Here is a 15,009-nt window from a genome sequence, read left to right as displayed (position 1 = left end):
AGGGTAAAAGTCTGATTGTTCTTCCATTAGCCAGGAGATTTACATGGTCAGAATAAAAGGGAAACAAGGGTCCTCTTTCAAGGGGAGGGGAAGGGGAGAATCTCTGAAGGTATGAGCTCCCTAATGACCCATTCAAAGCAAAAAGAATATTTATGATCAGTCACAATGGCAGTCTTTAGCTTGACAGGACTGTACAGCATAATAGAGCCTAACAAGTGGACCAAAAAATGGATATTTCCCGAAGTGCCTAGTCTAATTTTGTTGACATTTGTTTTTCTAGGAACCCAGTGCAAGTTCACAGGATGACACGATCCTTTTGCTTTCTGTGTCAAAACCAGAATAAAGGGTTTCCTATAATGCACAAAGGAATGGGAAGGTGATAAAAGGTGATATTATTATTATTGACATAAATATGGGGCAGCCTCATTTTTAAGGGTTTCAGCCACAGCAGATATGTCTACAGAAAAATTTATATCAGAAGAAAACCAGTAATTTATATCAGAAAATGCATGGGTCAAGCTAAGACTTAAAGGTGAGTGTATATGAATATTTGAAAAGCTGTTATGTCACAGAGTCATGATCTAGCCAAAGTTGAATATATTGGCATGTAGCAATCCCCGTATAACCACTGCAGTGGGGAAAAATAAGTAATACATTTGCTAGGCAATGGCATATTACCCCGAGTTCAAAATCTGTGATCTATCAATGACTAAAGTTAAAAACTGTACATTTTAAAATGATTTGGAAGAATGCTTTGCAACTTGGTTAACACAGAATTTCCCAAATGAGGCCTGACAGCTTGTTAGTTTGAGCAGCAGTGGCCCACGATGTGTGATACTGCACATGGTGGCACATAGCTAGATTGCAGAGTTGCTAAGGTCAGGCATGAGATGGAGTCAGCCAAGCTGAAAGTACCACCTCTCTTATCATATGCCTTAAAAGGTCAGAGATATTATAAGCCTCTCTTTCACAGTTCCTTAGATCTCCCAGGCACTTCACATAAAGTGAGAGTTCATAATCTCCACAATAATGTTTTGCAGCATGTGAAGGACTTTGGACAGTGTGAGTTGAAAGGGCCAGGAACTCACCAAGGAAGTTTAGGCCCTCATAGATAAATGCTCCTAGGACATTCTGTCTATTTGCTCATTTGCCACACTCTACCTTTTAGGAGCCTCTTGTGGCGCAGGGTGGTAAAGCTGCCAGCATGCTGTCTGAAGCTCTGACCATGAGGCTGGGAGTTTGATCCCAGCAGCCGGCTCAAGGTTGACTCAGCCTTCCATCCTTCCGAGGTCAGTAAAATGGTTACCCAGCTTGCTTGCTGGGGGGTAAAACGGTAATGACTGGGGAAGGGAATGGCAAACCACCCTCTATTGAGTCTGCCAAGAAAACGCTAAAGGGCGTCACCCCAAGGGTCAGACATGACTCGGTGCTTGCACAGAGGATACCTTTACCTTTTAGAAAGTTCTTTTGCTGCAACCTCTTGCACCGAATACCTACCCAACCGTAGCCAGAGTTCTTGGAGCACGAGGGGCTTTTATAGATGTGACAAAAGTGCAGTTGCATTGGAAATAAAAACCTTGTTAGGTGGGACCTGGGGATCCCTTAGAATTAGAGCTGATCTCCAGACTAAAGAGAGCAATTCCCCTGGAGAAATAGCTGTTTTGGAGAGTGGACTCCATATCATTATCTTCCACTGAGATCCCTCCCTGCCCCAAATCCCACCCATTCCCAGCTCTACCCCAAAGTCTCCAGGTATTTCCCAATCCTGGCAACCCTAATAGCAGTGAATATAACTCATCAGGCACATGATGAATTCATAGAAGAGCTGAACTTCTGAAAGTAGACTTGTCTTTAAAAGATATCTTGGGGTTCCTGGATCCCCAGTAAGCAATTACAGAGTGATAAAACCATCCAAATCTCCATCCATACTCTCATTTTATTGTTTCAGTGGGAACATGAAAACAGGTGACAGGCTGTCATCATGATTTGGATTATATAGACTCCAGCTATGGCACCGAGTGTACTATTTACCACCCATTTAGGGTCAATGCACTCTATGCACCCCGTGCCCTGCATGGGGGGGGGGATGTCTACACACCCACTTCACAATTAGCATTAGCAGAGTATAGCAGAAGTTCATGAAAAAGCTGCCAAGCAGCTTCACACCCTAAATAACTAGCCTCCGAACACTTCACCGATAGTCATCACTTAGACTGAGAGGGTAAATATGGAAAACCATCCCCTGACAAGAATCCTATGAAAGAACGTAACTCCAGTGGAACAATGTCATACGGGAGGATTACAGATTTAATGGAGTTGAGTCTGGCTCACATAAAACAGATGCATCTGTCAATCAGACTGGGAAATAAGGGAGCATGTTCAATGTTCTATAACAATATGATTCACATTGAAATGACTATGTAAATGGTGCAATAATGGCTCCTGGCAGATAAACAAGGCTTCCTTTGCTGGTGAAAAAAACAAACGGTAACTAACTGTATCAGTAGGCATTGAATTAGGCAAGTGCGATGGAGATTTGCAAGCTAGACATCATTGTGTTATTCGGTGGTATTTGACAGCTTCTAGGCACAATTTATAAACAGCGTTTGAACAAATACTCTCAAGAGTCTCTCCTTCTATGCATTTTTCAGTCCTCCGTATTTGTAAAATTTATCTAATAAATAAATGACAGAGTTGCCCCTAGTGGGTTGGATCCAATTAGCTTTTCAGCCAGTGAAAAGGGGACAGCACAGTCCTCTTGGACCACTGATAAAGATTATGCTAGATCATGTGAGTGCACAAAAGTTACATATGGCAGGGGATGCAGTAACGAGCCAAAATGACTAAGAAAGTACACTGGATCCAATTTAATAAGCAGTGTGCTTCCATGGGAATTGTAGTCCATGGATATCTGGAGGACTACAGGTTGACTACCCCTGTTCTAGGGTATGCTGAGATAATTCCAGTGTTGAAAAGTCTTTTGTTATTGAGAATCCTGAGCTGTGGGTGATTGCATTAAATCATTTTGTATTACTAAGACAGCCTACCTCTTTCTTGGGTTTTCATAGCTGTACCCAGAAGCCTTTATGAGATTCTCAGGTCCCCTTGACATGTAGGCTGTAAAAGGGAGCACCTGTTAAAACAACTACATTCAAAATAAGATAGGAACCCCACCAACCAAGGGGGTCTTCACTGGAGGAGAGGATGGGGTTCCTTACATTATCACGGCTTCATCCACTCTATCATCCTTCAAATGTAATGCATGCCATCATGTGTCAGTATTGCTTCTCTCTAATGGACAAAGAGGACAATGACTGCACAAAAGAGTAAATGGGAACATACCTGACATTAAAAATCATAATTTTCAGAAACCTGCAGGGGAACATTTTAACTATTTTAATTTTTTTCCTTCAGGTAAAATCAAGTTCAAAATTGCTGAATCAGAATTCTTTTAAGAATTCAAAACAATGAATTCCCACCTGGGCTAAACGGACTCCACATTAACTGAATTTATCCAGCAGTTCATGAACTAGAACTGTATCAATTCTCATGTTGTTCGGAATAGGCTTTGACATCTCCGATGCACCTCCAATGTTTTCCATTGTCATGGAAGAAAGTTTAAGAGCTTTATTCATTTGGGATGAGTTGTGATGTACTCTGCCTCCGCTAATCTTGTAATCTATTTATATCATTGAGCCAGCCCTATAGATTCAGCCCTGACACGTTTCATCGTGTGAACCTCCCAATCGGCCCTAATCCCCAGACGAGATATTGAAGTGCGGCTTCAATCGTGCAGCAGTGTGGCCGCCTATCAATGGGCCTCCTTTCAAACCGGAGCATTTATTGACAATACTTTCAAAGCGGTTGCTAAGTTGTGAGCACTCGGCCTTATCAGTTCCAGCTTTTTACAGCATCACTTAGGTAGGGTTTTGTGCAGGAATGGCTGTGCTAATATCACCAACCAAACTGATGATGTGTGGTTGACCTTTGCCCTTTACTCTCTCTCTCTCTCTCTCTCTCTCTCTCTCTCTCTTTTGCCATGACCTGACAAACTGATTTCTGTCTCCCAACTATATTCAATAACTTTTTATTGAAATAACTCCAAATCTCTTGTTCTTAGACTGTTTATTCAATAGTCTGATTAAAAAAAATAAATTCCCTTCAGTTTTACCTAAAATTGCATAATACATATGGAATAGTTTAAACAATAGGTTTTACATGTTGCCTATCTAGCAGCATTTGGGAGTATCTTACACCCATTTTGAGCCAACAGATTGGATCTCATTTTAAATCAGACTTTCTTTGCTACACTCCCCTTGCTATTCTCTCTATAAATCAGTCTGATGGTTTGCACTTCAATGCGCGTGAGTAAGTGATGGAATATGCAATCTTCCATATGATGGAGTGTTAGAATATGCAATATCTGTAACATGCATGATTCAATAAGCATATGGAGACTATCCCATAGGGGGCATTGGAGGATATCTAGCACATCTAGACCAGGAACTTCCTGATATTTTCAAATAGTCTCTTCCTGATTGGTTCATTTGGAGACTTCCTGCTCCTTTGAACACATTTCCTCCCTGCTTGCCTCCAGAACAAACTGACTGAATGCAAACAACAGAGTGTCAGATAATGCTCTCCTATACCAAGTTGCTTCTCTTCCTGCTAAAACTATTTTATTCTTTAAGCATCCTGGTGCTTATATCTCTTGCATACTTAAACTCTGCCAACAGTGAGCTCATGAAATTTATGCTGGAATAAAACTTTAAGGTGCCACTGGATGCATATTTTATGCCACAAATGTGATATTTATAGATGCAAAACTAAATAAGTTTAAGTCCATTAAATTCAATGGGAGATATCTTAAGCATGTGCTGAAGGCAGCAAACCTAAACACACTTTACAGGAGAGCCAGTTTGGTGTAGTGGTTAGGAGTGCGGACTTCTAATCTGGCATGCCGGGTTCGATTCCCCACTCCCCCACATGCAACCAGCTGGGTGACCTTGGGCTCGCCACAGCACTGATAAAGCTGTTCTGACCAAGCAGTGATATCAGTGCTCTCTCAGCCTCACCCACCCCACAGGGTGTCTGTTGTGGGGAGAGGAATGGGAAGGCGACTGTAAACCGCTTTGAGCCTCCTTCGGGTAGGGAAAAGCGGCATATAAGAACCAACTCTTCTTCTTCTTCTTCTAAATGCCACTGAACAAAATGGGGCTTATTTTTGAGTCAGCATACTTGCACTACAATTCCCCAATTAAACTCAAGAAAACAACTCTGGCCTGCTTGAGTCTCAAGCAGTAATTGTATACCTAACCTGAGAGCAGATGGCCCAGCCGTTCCAGTTTGAAGACACAGAAAATAAAGAGTGAATTGAATGTTAGTTTGGTATTCTTGTCCAGAGATTAGCAAGGGGTTCAGATTTCATAAATGTTTTCAGCAGCAACAGTATGGCAAATATAAATATACAGCAAAGGAAAGTATACTGACTGGGTTAACCTTGCTTCTAAATTCCAGCACCATTTGATTCTTACAGAATCCTTAAGGCCTAAGGCCAATCTACAAGGCAGAGTAGATACTTGTAATCACAACCTTGAAATGAGGTTATCCCAAATACACTTTAACTCTTTTGACTTAATTTGGATTACATATGCAATGCAGACAATATGAACAGGGGCTGAAGCAGCAGATACACCTGTCAATCATGACAATCAGGGTTTATTCATGGGCTGCCGGTCACAGATGGAAGCGTAGCTGACAAATTCTCTCCTTCTTGCCAGCTCTGGATAAACTGCCTGAATCACTTTGATACAAGAAAAATCTAAGTTGCTTTGCTTGTCATGCTAAATGCTTAATTAGAATTGATTTGAGCTGCTTCCTTCAAGCTATTCTTCCTGAAGTCAGCATGAATGCGTTTGCAAGGTTGAAACTTGAGATCAAGAGCCTTGGCTGTATTGCAACCACATTTTGAGAGAATTCTGCTGTAGGGCTGTCTCCTAGCAAAGTATTCTTAGGATGACGCTTAATCACATGTAACATCATTTTTTTCATATTCACTGTGGCACAGTTAGGTAATTTTTTACCCCGGAGTTAATGGTTTTGCAGCAATACATACTTCAAAACCCAATCTACATATGGATTTTGGAAGACCCCTGATGAACCTGTGAGCCATGACCTTGAATTTACCTGAAGTCCAGCCCTGTTGGCACCACTGTGCATTCATCCTTTGGAATGGGGAACCCTTGTTTTTTGGGGGGAGGGTTAGGTTAACATAGCTAGTTTATACAAATCTCATTTCTACACACACATTTTTCTCTGAAGTGTGGGGCAAGGCAAAACATTGGTTGCCTTCCAGTTTTATTTAATTTTAAAATGTTTGCTACAAACAAAATATTTTTGATTTTCTCAAATAAAACTAAAAGCGGACAGAATAGAAACACAGAGTACAACATCACTTCTCAAAAAGTACATGCTGTATATCCACATTCATAGTCTCTACTTTCCAAGAGCAGTCGTTCATAACAAACCACAATTTAGGCAGAAAAAAAAGTGGGTCGCCTTACATTTTAAACAAAAGGTTTCAGGCAAATGTTGCTGAGGTGCAGTTTACATCATGGTAAAAAGTCGTGGAAGTTGTCCAATGGCAAAACTCCATGTTTTTGATGGATGATAATGGAATGCAGATGGAGAGACCTTTATGTGAATGGAGATAATTTATCATTCTTTCTTTTGCTCAAAAAGGAAAAGTGTTTTAAAAAATTTTGGCCTTTGAAATAACGCTCCTCAAACTGTGCAAGCTGAGGCAAAGTACCAGTGTCTGGGGCAAAGAAAAGAGGAAACAGGGAGTCCTCCCTTCAGGATAGGAAAATATGGAACCTTCTCAAGCACAGGCTGGTCAGAGTTCAGAGAGTTTAGGCAACAAATTTAGTCAAACTATTATATTCAGAATCCACTGTCTAACTCCTCAGCATTTCTTATTTATTGATAATAAATAGACATGACTACTATTGACATAAAACAGCAGTGTGAGGAGAGATTAAGCAGTGCCTTTTGCAAAGTCAACATTATAAATCAAAGATGGGAGACTCTTGTTATGTAACATCCCACAAGCTGAAGTACTCACTTTTTAACTTAAAGAGGATAAGTAGCTTTTTCATCATTTTTGAACTCTCACAGTTTGGCTTTGAACTCTGGTAGTATCCAAAGTAATTTGTAATTTTTAAACAAACCTGTGTGCTTTGGTTAACGAGACCATGTAAATTTAGTAGCTGGAACCCACAAAGTGTTGTTCATGTTTTTCTCAAGTTGTCCCAGTGAGTTTACCAGGTCTGCTGGACATTCCCTGTTTCAGACACTTGTAAGATTTAAAGCCACAACAAGAACCATTAAAATGCCTAGCATTTTTGCTCCCTTAATTAATATTATACACTACAGTATAGCATAAGTTCCAGTTTGGAAACTCAACTATATCGTGGTGCAACAGGTGTGTCGCTGATTCATTCCAATTCATATCTAATCGATGTTTCATTTACTAAATGATATGCACTAGCCATCTCAGCACACACTCCTGATTTTTCTCCTCTTCTTTCCCCCTCGTACTGAGGTATCTGCAATACTAACCCTGCCTGGTCTGGTTTAAATCAGTCGTGAGTCAGCTGTTTGCAGCTATCCAGGACTCTCTGCTTACCTACTCACGTACATTAGCCAAATGAAATGCTGGACATTTTTTTTTGTTTCATTGCACTAGATCCCTGTGGTAACGTAACATAAATGAGGATGCCAATTCCTTCCTCACAAAGAATTTAGGAACAATAGCTATACAATGTATATTTGTCTGTCACATACAAAAAATGTATTCTTATTCTAGTTTTAAATTGCAAACATCTGCATAATTTAAATTGCCACTTAACATCCAAATGCTCAAAAAAGAAGCCGGTGGTCTATCATTTTAACATTTATTTATTTAAAAATTTTTATAAAGCCATTTCTTATTAGAAAACTGAGATTCCAGGCCGATATTAATGATGCAGCATGAAAATATTAGAAAAACTGGTCTATATAACTAGACTGTTGACTTTCTGCATATTCGAGATATGATAAATGATGAAAGTGAATTAAAAAACTGGCCACAATTGAAGCAAAAAGGTAAAACTGTATATTGGTTTACACATAAGCAACTGGCTTCAAGATTAAAAGAAGAATTAAAAGAGTCTCAAGGGATCTCGAGAGAACAAACAGAATTTGAAAAACTCATCTTACAAAACAAACCGCATCTTTTACGTTGTATATAAAAATATTTGCTTAAACTAGAAACTGAAACAGAAGAGGTAAAGACCAGTGTGGTAAAATGGATGCAAAATTTTGGTGTTTGCATTTCAATTGATTGGGAGCATCTGTGGTGTAAAATTGTTAAGCCGACCTAAAGAAATAAGTAAAATGTTTAGCCAATCTGATGATAAATGTTGGAGATGTTATGAGACTAATGGATCCTTTTTCCATATGTGGTGGATCTATAAAGTTACTTCAAAAATGTGGATAAAAGTTCATGACAAATTACAGATGGTCTATAAATGTAAATTTTCTCTGGATCTAAAAATTATGTTGTTATGTCGATAAATCTGAAGGAAGTATTTTTTCTTTAGATTTATCGATACAAGAAAGACAAAAAAATTTCATGCAACTACAATTGCAAGACTTCAAATTGCTTGATTTTGGAAATGGCAAGAACCTCCACACATGGATGCATGGTGGGAAAAATTAAGCCATTATGGCTTAACTGACCAATTTGGTTAATCAGAGACCACCAGAAGAATTTCAAGATTGCTGGGATGGTTGTATGAATGTTCTGTAATTTCTTTCTCTATATGTAATCCGTTCTAATGTTTAAAAATAAAATTCTATAAAAGAAAAAAGAAAAAATAGCCCTCTCAAGGGCTAGACTGGGTAGGGATCCCCACTGGATCCCCACAGCCCCTCTGAGGAGAGGAGGGAATGCAACAAGCACTCCAATGGCCATGTGTAGGTGCAGGGCCATGTGTAGGTGTTGTGAGCTCAGGTACTGTTAGGAAAGACTGCTTGGAGGAAAAGCCTTGTTCCCAGCTCCCAGTTACACCTGAGCTCCCAGCTACACCTGAGATTCAGCTGTATGAGAACTTGGCCCAAGCAGATGCTCAACAGGCAGAGATTTCTGACCAGCAGGAAGGAATGGAGCTGCAGAAAAACCAGGGCTTAGATTCCAAAGTTGTTGCAGGAACTCCTCATTCTTCTGCCCAGCCTCCAACTGTAGCTCCTTGCATTGTTGTCCCACCAACCAATTAAGCAATGCCAGTAATGTGCTGGAAGAGAGCTCCAGTATAAAAGGCACGACACCATGTTAGCAAGACAGCTGCTGACTGCAGAAGACAAAGTGAGGACTGAGAGGCTACTGACAGCCTATATTAACTTAAGGCTAGGAGGCCTGGGTTGTGGAACTGCTGATGCCCTTGGTCTGCCTGAAAGAACCCAAGTCACTGGACTGAGTTAAGACATTCCGTTTGTCCCTTGGTATTCAGTTTTTGAAATACTGATTCTCTCTGCCATTATTGACAGCTCATCTGTGCTTCCTTCCAATAGAGAGTTGAAACCTGAGACCAACACAGGAGGCAAAGGAAGCAGATGGCTTCCCTCTCTTGCCTTGGGGAGATGGAGGGTGAGAAGAGGCTGATAATGTGACAACTTACCAGCAGCTGGGCTTTTCAGAGAGGCCCGCACCTCTTCCACCTGGCAAGCAGCAGGAAGAGGAAGAAGAGGACAGATAAGCCCCACAATTGACCCTAATTGGAAGAGTTTTCTTTCCCTATTGGCAGTACACCTCCAGGGAGGGCCAATCAGGTAAGCAGTGAGTTGTTTGCACACAATTTGGACTAATTGGCACTCATTGGAAGAATGCATCTTGAACTGATTGGTCCTCATTGGCAGAGTGCAATTTTAATTGATTGGCTCGCATTGGCATAGTGCTCTCTCCCTTTTATCAGCACATCCCCAAGCAGGGAAAATCAGGTAACAAGTGAGTTGTCTGAACACAACTTCAACTTTATAATGCTTAGTAATTGGCCCCAACCAACTTACAGCCCTTTCAGAACTGTGCCAACTTGTTGTTCTAAAATTAGCATAAAGTATAGATTTAATACAAATACATTAAGTTATAATATTAAAACTGGAGTTAAATTGATTGTCCGCTCTTCTATCATGGGAGAGAAACAGGAGGCTCAAAGATAGTAGAGTTGATCAGTAGGTTCTCACAGGGAGGCCATATGTTTCAAGAAGGAATAGAGAGACAGTGTGCAGCATAGCAAGAGGCAGCAACAGGAATTTTTTAAAATCCATGTTTATATGATTTTTTAAAAAATTGGGGAACTTGGTGTACTTCTGCCATCACAGAGGAGAGCAAATACCATTGCAAGGTGGAATCACCTACAAACCTCAGAAAGTGATTGCTTATTTGGTTAAAATTTGAATTACGAGATTCTTTGTTGCCAAAAGAAAGCTGTACATAAGATTTAGGCAAAATATCCTTTCAACATCAGGCATGAATCAATCAAAAAGAGAGATTTCACAATGAAAAAAAAAGATTTATATGAGAGCAAGGAGGGGTATGAGTGATCTTTTCATCTTTACCGTCAAGTCTGGTAGATTTATTTCTTTGAGCTCAGGATTTTTTTTTTAGAAAATATGTGAGTCACAAAGAAATTGGGCACACAGAAGTTGTCGAAGTGCCAAGTTGTGAGTGGTGAGAAGGATTTTGTCAAAAACACACCTGATATGAAAAGGTGAATAAGAATAGGCAGTGCCAGAACACTTTGTTCTGAAGTTAAGGACAGATAGTCTCCTTACTGGGAGATTCTCGGTGGTTTGAAAAGGAGGGGATCTACAGTCCCTATCTCTCTTTCCTGTGGGTATCCAGATCCAGCATGCCCTGGTTTACCTGAGTGATGTCCTTGCTGCAGAAAAGGGGGTCTGAGGATGCCCTTGCTAAATTTAAAAGTTCAGATGTTCTCTACATGACAGTTGCCATAGAAGGGAACAAAATGTATGAAACAGTACTGCAGCTAGCAGTAGAATGGGGGGGGGGTCAAGTTTATAAAATTATTAATGATTTGGAAGAATCAGAGAAAATAAAATGAAGTCCTATTGCCTCATCATAACTAGAACTAACTTACGATATTTGCTGACAACAAAATAACCCCTGGCTTGAGGCTTAATTACACAGCACATTAAACTGCCCTTGTGGGATGACCAAGGACTTTCTATCAATTGTATGCTGTGAATTTCCTACTTGGAATTCATTTCAAGGCCCACAGGAGCCCATTTTGGATTAGATCTGCAATGCATGGGCAAAGAAGTTCCAACCTTTCCTGATTACTTGACCCATTTGCCCCATCATGGATATGAACACATGGAACCATATAGCTACTTCCTAGCCCATTTCAGAAAATCACATGGGGGAGATTTTTCAAGCCCCCTCTTCTCATGCACCACAGTCCTGATCTAAATCAGACCCCTGGTTGAATGGGTCAACTGGGCAGAAAATGCAGGCCAGGAGCAGGTTTTCCAGTATTTAAAGATGCCATGTCTAGTTACAGAGTGCTTTGAGAGTCTTGAGGCATTAGGGGGAGGGGGAGACTCCAGGTTCAGCAGCAGGCTTTGGGGGAAGGGTTCAGGGTCCACATCAAAAGGTAGGGCTCTTCCTGAACATCATTAGAGGTTCTTCGTGACTCAACTGTCTACTTCTGTAACAACATGAGGTCCCTACAAGGGGCTTCTCTCTCTGAGTCTTCAGCTTTTTCTCCTGCCAAAGAGAAATCTGTACTCTAGTTTATGATACCTACCACCATATAACTGGGAAAAGGATAGCTTTCATAGGGCGAGACAGGCAGGATTCTTGGTGGATGAGTGATACATGACAAGGAGGCCTATAGGCTGATCAGAAAAAGTAAAGCACATCACAGGCATTCTTCAAATTAGTCTGACTAATTGGCCTGCTTTCACATTGAACCAAGGTTTATATTAGTAACTTGATAAGGAGCCACGTCCATAAATAAGCGCTGTGCTCATAGTTCCTGGGACTGTATGTGCGCAGCTCCGTCAGATCGCTGATGATAGTACTGATCATCTGTTCAAGAAGGAAAAGAGGAGACAGGAGATTTGTTAGCCCTGCCTTATCAGAAATGCTGAGATCTTTAACACAAATACAGATAAACCAACATTGATCAAACGACACACAGCTCAAGCCTCTCTCTTGGATCTCCCATGTGTTTGAATGTCATGTTTAAGTGACTTTGTGACAGTGCTTGAACTTTGGTAAATATGCTGTACTTTTATAACTTGTAACTTGTGGTTGTTTTTGTGTCTGCACAGCTGAATTAGTTCCTTTTAGGTGCCAATGTGTTCCACAGTAGAAATACTGTATTTCAAGGAGTCCCGAAAATTACTAAAGCACAACTCTTTCATTTGTGCAAAGGTTTGCATGAACAGGAATCACCAAGGAGAGGGGAGTGACTATGCACAAATTGATCCAAATGAACACATACAAGTCACATGGAGATGACAGCATAACAAGGGCCAGCTCTAAAATATCAAATTTTATTTATTTTAACACTGTGTCTTTAAATCAGAAACAGAAGCAGGTGTGGTAGGCGCAACACCAACAATACAGTTTGGAAATGTGCATGCACAGGCATCATTTCCCCATCATTGGACATATTTAGGTGGTTCAGATGCAAATGGTTTGTTGAATGTTCTGTTTCATTGCCCACTAACTGCAAACAGATCATAGGTCAAATAGAACATGATCAAGTATCCCTGACCTTTACCATTCTCTCCCACCAATATCATGGAATACTATTCCTGAAAGGAAAAGAAATCTTGGACATAGACCAGGGACACCATAGGTGTGGGGGAGGCTGGCTGCCCCTGTAACACAGGGAACACAGAAAGTGGATAAAAAGAACATTTTCTGCCTCTCCCAAAAGCTGGGGGGGGCACACAATGAAGTCAATGGTGAATAGATTCAGGACGGGGGGGGGGGGGGAGGAATAACTTCTTCATTCAACAAAATTAAATTGCCAAAATCAATGTCAGCTGGATGTAATGATGGCTGCTAGCACGGAAGATGGTTAAAGATATAGTCTTGGATGATAGGTCCATCATTGATTGCTAGATGTGATGACTACAAAGGACCATATTCAGAGGATGCTGACCTCAAATAGCATTACTAGGTGGTGAGGAGGAAGACCTTGGCCTCTCTACTGTGGTTCAGCAGTGTGTGAAACAGCTTGCTGGACATGATGAAGCATTGTGCTGATCTGGCAAGGTCTAAAGTAAGACTGGGTATTCTGTTCATTTAGAAATGTAAAAATAAATTATCTGCCATTATACTCTTGGGAAAGGGTGGCAAATATTTAAAAATACGGCAACATGAAAAAAAAACACAGGCAGTATTCACTACTCACTTATGCAAAACATTTCCAGATTACTACCATGGATAGTTTCCATGAGATAAGTGATAAGGCAAAATAAATAGCATTTGATGTTATTTGCACTAGGTTCTTTAACAAAAAATATTTCTTCTTTTAACAGTGCCTCTACTAGGAAAAAATGAGCTCCCACTGGACTGAATGCCTGTTTTTTCCAAAGGACATGAAATAGGCCTAAAATATTATTAGACTAATGATTAAATGAAGTGTTTGGAGACATGGAGGTCTTGCTCTTCTGAATACATAGGGGAGGTTTGAAAGTGGCAGGAGGTGGAAAAGATTTCAGAACTGAATGCCCCTTAGCTCTAATGAGAATTACTCATTTAGTTTCTTCATGTTCCAGGTGGGAGATGATGGTCCCTATGCTGAAAAACAAAGGAATCTTGGTGACCCACTTACTGAACAACGTGACCTTGCCTGCACCTGGGGACATTGTCTATGAGTCTGTAAACATAGCTGTAAAATGTATTTAGCAGCTCAGCACACATGGAAATCATACACACAGAAGTATTCCTTATTCCCATTTTGTGATCTGAAATGGGTTTGTATGCCAAAGCAGTGACTAGGAAGTATCTCAGATTCATAAGAATGAAGAGATTTTGTATTCTAGTAGAGCAAATATAATACCAAAGAAGACAATGGCATTTTTATCTGTTTTTTATAATTTATCACAGTCCAAAGTAGTTTATACTGAGCAACATGTAATGTCCAGAGTGCAATTTTCCATATTGAACTGAAAACTCAGAAACATATAAGGAAACGAAGCTATATTTGTAGCAGGCAGATGCATGGAAGAAAACACATTCTACCATATTTGTAGAGATACATACGGTCAAGTAGGCATGTTCACATGGTGAATTTTTTATTTATATTGATCAACACGAATTCCTTTTTTGTTGTTTGAGACACAGCTTGTGTTGACTGCGTAGTCTGGGGAACAGCATTGATACAACCCATTCAACTGTTACTCATTCATTCAACTGAATGTGATGAGAATGATGTATATTGCTCCTGAGTTCACTGACTTGCAACAGATGCTGAAGTGGTCAGCCAGAAGTGGTCAGTATCTGATATGCTATGGATTACCATATTCATTGCTTTAAATATGTTTGCATTGTGACAGTATCTACTAAAACTCTTTGGAGTAGCTTCACAAAATGTAAGGAAGCACCAGTAGAAAGATATGTTTTATATGTTGAATTTATTCATTACGATGATTGATTATGTGTGGCAGTGACACTCGCGAAGCAAGTTTTTATCCCGGACTCGGCCCGCCCCTTTCTCTTCCCAACTTGCCCTTAGCGTTTTATTTATACCGCTCCACAGGAACGGTTACAGATATATGGTAATGAAATCCAAGTAAAATTTAAATCAATTCCAAATGTAATATCCCAAATATAAATAGGTTTTCTATATGAGATATGAGTATAATAAACTTTCTTTTACACCATGATATCTATTAAAGATTCTAATGAATGCGTACAAATGATGAAAA

General features: G+C 40.1%; 1 long non-coding RNA gene across 1 annotated transcript; it reads left to right on the top strand.

The window, feature by feature from the left end:
- Window positions 1–1,172: 1,172 nt before the first annotated feature.
- Window positions 1,173–14,559, top strand: LOC143819979 (uncharacterized). Its single transcript, XR_013225186.1, has 3 exons — window positions 1,173–1,289; window positions 9,613–9,870; window positions 13,858–14,559. It is a non-coding gene; the product is annotated as an uncharacterized LOC143819979 (long non-coding RNA).
- Window positions 14,560–15,009: the final 450 nt, after the last annotated feature.

The sequence above is a fragment of the Paroedura picta genome, chromosome 10 (assembly GCF_049243985.1).
Source record: "Paroedura picta isolate Pp20150507F chromosome 10, Ppicta_v3.0, whole genome shotgun sequence".
In the NCBI taxonomy this organism is placed as follows: domain Eukaryota; kingdom Metazoa; phylum Chordata; class Lepidosauria; order Squamata; family Gekkonidae; genus Paroedura; species Paroedura picta.
The sequence above is the reverse complement of the archived record's forward strand: the minus strand, read 5'-3'. Positions and strand labels throughout refer to the sequence as shown.